Here is a 4,358-nt window from a genome sequence, read left to right as displayed (position 1 = left end):
TCTCGATCTTCTCAGCCTTTTTTTTTGGTCAAATCTAGCTTGCAATTAAATAGACACCAAACAGCAGAAAGCCTGGCTCTCATATTTTTCCAGGATATATTTTTTGCAATGAGAGCCCTGGAGCCAACAGCAAGACTGCAGGGAGGAAGAGCAGAGTGGCGCAGCGGAAGCGTGCTGGGCCCATAACCCAGAGGTCGATGGATCGAAACCATCCTCTGCTAGGCAAGCCCAGACAGCTGAAAATTCAATGAACCCAGGGATTGTGGGTTCGAGTCCCATCTGGGGTGAGATAAAGTAGAGTGGGGCAGCGGAAGCGTGCTGGGCCCATAACCCAGAGGTCGATGGATCAAAACCATCCTCTGCTAGTCCCTCTTTGAGTGCCACTCCAGTATAGTTTTCTTTCACAAAACACATTCTGAAACCAGGATGAGAAGTACGGCATGAGGTTTTCAGTGGGCAACACGTAGCCAATTTCATACCCAACCACGTACCCCCTTTAGATTTTCTTGATCTTCTCAGCCTTTTTTTTTTGTCAAATCTAGCTTGCAATTAAATAGACACCAAACAGCAGAAAGCCTGGCTCTCATATTTTTCCAGGTTATTTTTTTCTGCAATGAGAGCCCTGGAGCCAACAGCAAGACTGCAGGGAGGAAGAGCAGAGTGGCGCAGCGGAAGCGTGCTGGGCCCATAACCCAGAGGTCGATGGATCGAAACCATCCTCTGCTAGGCAAGCCCCGACAGCTGAAAATTCAATGAACCCAGGGATTGTGGGTTCGAGTCCCATCTGGGTTGAGATAAAGTAGAGTGGGGCAGCGGAAGCGTGCTGGGCCCATAACCCAGAGGTCGAGTCATCGAAACCATCCTCTGCTATGCAAGCCCTGATAGCTGAAAATGCAGGGAACTGCTTTTGTCAACATTGAAAATATTTCCCTAGTTCACTATATTGATGAGGCTGAGGCTGAGGCTGATAGTCAGCAGACTAGCCCCAGTGGCCTAATGGATAAGGCACTGGCCTCCTAAGCCAGGGATTGTGGGTTCGAGTCCCATCTGGGTTGAGATAAAGCAGAGTGGCGCAGGGGAAGCGTGCTGGGCCCATAACCCAGAGGTCGATGGATCAAAACCATCCTCTGCTAGTCCCTCTTTAAGTGCCACTCCAGTATAGTTGCCTTTCAAAAAACGCAGTCTGAAACCAGGATGAGAAGTACGGCATGAGGTTTTCAGTGGGCAACACGTAGCCAATTTCATACCCAACCACGTACCCCCTTTAGATTGTCTCGATCTTCTCAGCCTTTTTTTTGGTCAAATCTAGCTTGCAATTAAATAGACACCAAACAGCAAAAAGCCTGGCTCTCATATTTTTTCCAGGATATATTTCTGCAATGAGAGCCCTGGAGCCAACAGCAAGACTGCAGGGAGGAAGAGCAGAGTGGCGCAGCGGAAGCGTGCTGGGCCCATAACCCAGAGGTCGATGGATCGAAACCATCCTCTGCTAGGCAAGCCCCGACAGCTGAAAATGCAATGAACCCAGGGATTGTGGGTTCGAGTCCCATCTGGGGTGAGATAAAGCAGAGTGGCGCAGCGGAAGCGTGCTGGGCCCATAACCCAGAGGTCGATGGATCGAAACCATCCTCTGCTAGTCCCTCTTTAAGTGCCACTCCAGTATAGTTGCCTTTCACAAAACGCAGTCTGAAACCAGGATGAGAAGTACGGCATGAGGTTTTCAGTGGGCAACACGTAGCCAATTTCATACCCAACCACGTACCCCCTTTAGATTTTCTCGATCTTCTCAGCCTTTTTTTTTGGTCAAATCTAGCTTGCAATTAAATAGACACCAAACAGCAGAAAGCCTGGCTCATATTTTTCAGGATATATTTCTGCATTGAGAGCCCTGGAGCCAACAGCAAGACTGCAGGGAGGAAGAGCAGAGTGGCGCAGCGGAAGAGTGCTGGTCCCATAACCCAGAGGCCGATGGATCGAAACCATCCTCTGCTAGTCCCTCTTTAAGTGCCACTCCAGTATAGTTGCCTTTCAAAAAACGCAGTCTGAAACCAGGATGAGAAGTACGGCATGAGGTTTTCAGTGGGCAACACGTAGCCAATTTCATACCCAACCACGTACCCCCTTTAGATTGTCTCGATCTTCTCAGCCCTTTTTTTTGGTCAAATCTAGCTTGCAATTAAAAAGACACCAAACAGCAAAAAGCCTGGCTCTCATATTTTTTCCAGGATATATTTCTGCAATGAGAGCCCTGGAGCCAACAGCAAGACTGCAGGGAGGAAGAGCAGAGTGGCGCAGCGGAAGCGTGCTGGGCCCATAACCCAGAGGTCGATGGATCGAAACCATCCTCTGCTAGGCAAGCCCCGACAGCTGAAAATGCAATGAACCCAGGGATTGTGGGTTCGAGTCCCATCTGGGGTGAGATAAAGCAGAGTGGCGCAGCGGAAGCGTGCTGGGCCCATAACCCAGAGGTCGATGGATCGAAACCATCCTCTGCTAGTCCCTCTTTAAGTGCCACTCCAGTATAGTTGCCTTTCACAAAACGCAGTCTGAAACCAGGATGAGAAGTACGGCATGAGGTTTTCAGTGGGCAACACGTAGCCAATTTCATACCCAACCACGTACCCCCTTTAGATTGTCTCGATCTTCTCAGCCTTTTTTTTTGGTCAAATCTAGCTTGCAATTAAATAGACACCAAACAGCAGAAAGCCTGGCTCATATTTTTCCAGGATATATTTCTGCATTGAGAGCCCTGGAGCCAACAGCAGGACTGCAGGGAGGAAGAGCAGAGTGGCGCAGCGGAAGAGTGCTGGGCCCATAACCCAGAGGTCGATTGATCGAAACCATCCTCTGCTAGGCAAGCCCCGACAGCTGAAAATGCAATGAACCCAGGGATTGTGGGTTCGAGTCCCATCTGGGGTGAGATAAAGCAGAGTGCCGCAGCGGAAGCGTGCTGGGCCCATAACCCAGAGGTCGATGGATCAAAACCATCCTCTGCTAGTCCCTCTTTGAGTGCCACTCCAGTATAGTTGCCTTTCACAAAACACAGTCTGAAACCAGGATGAGAAGTACGGCATGAGGTTTTCAGTGGGCAACACGTAGCCAATTTCATACCCAACCACGTACCCCCTTTAGATTGTCTCGATCTTCTCAGCCTTTTTTTTTGGTCAAATCTAGCTTGCAATTAAATAGACACCAAACAGCAAAAAGCCTGGCTCTCATATTTTTTCCAGGATATATTTCTGCAATGAGAGCCCTGGAGCCAACAGCAAGACTGCAGGGAGGAAGAGCAGAGTGGCGCAGCGGATGCGTGCTGGGCCCATAACCCAGAGGTCGATGGATCGAAACCATCCTCTGCTAGGCAAGCCCCGACAGCTGAAAATGCAATGAACCCAGGGATTGTGTGTTCGAGTCCCATCTGGGGTGAGATAAAGCAGAGTGGCGCAGCGGAAGCATGCTGGGCCCATAACCCAGAGGTCGATGGATCGAAACCATCCTCTGCTAGTCCCTCTTTAAGTGCCACTCCAGTATAGTTGCCTTTCACAAAACGCAGTCTGAAACCAGGATGAGAAGTACGGCATGAGGTTTTCAGTGGGCAACACGTAGCCAATATCATACCCAACCACGTACCCCCTTTAGATTGTCTCGATCTTCTCAGCCTTTTTTTTTGGTCAAATCTAGCTTGCAATTAAATAGACACCAAACAGCAGAAAGCCTGGCTCATATTTTTCCAGGATATATTTCTGCATTGAGAGCCCTGGAGCCAACAGCAGGACTGCAGGGAGGAAGAGCAGAGTGGCGCAGCGGAAGAGTGCTGGGCCCATAACCCAGAGGTCGATTGATCGAAAACCATCCTCTGCTAGGCAAGCCCCGACAGCTGAAAATGCAATGAACCCAGGGATTGTGGGTTCGAGTCCCATCTGGGGTGAGATAAAGCAGAGTGCCGCAGCGGAAGCGTGCTGGGCCCATAAACCAGAGGTCGATGGATCAAAACCATCCTCTGCTAGTCCCTCTTTGAGTGCCACTCCAGTATAGTTGCCTTTCACAAAACACAGTCTGAAACCAGGATGAGAAGTACGGCATGAGGTTTTCAGTGGGCAACACGTAGCCAATTTCATACCCAACCACGTACCCCCTTTAGATTTTCTCGATCTTCTCAGCCTTTTTTTTTGGTCAAATCTAGCTTGCAATTAAATAGACACCAAACAGCAGAAAGCCTGGCTCTCATATTTTTCTCATATTTCTCATTCTTATCATCATATACTACATGTTTCTAAACATGAAACATCTTATCATATACTACATGTATCAAAACATTAAACATGTTATCATCATATACTACATGTATCTAAACATCAAAC

This window comes from Clupea harengus, unplaced genomic scaffold, assembly GCF_900700415.2.
Source record: "Clupea harengus unplaced genomic scaffold, Ch_v2.0.2, whole genome shotgun sequence".
NCBI classification, from domain to species: Eukaryota; Metazoa; Chordata; class Actinopteri; order Clupeiformes; family Clupeidae; genus Clupea; species Clupea harengus.
Note: the sequence above shows the minus strand (reverse complement) of the source record.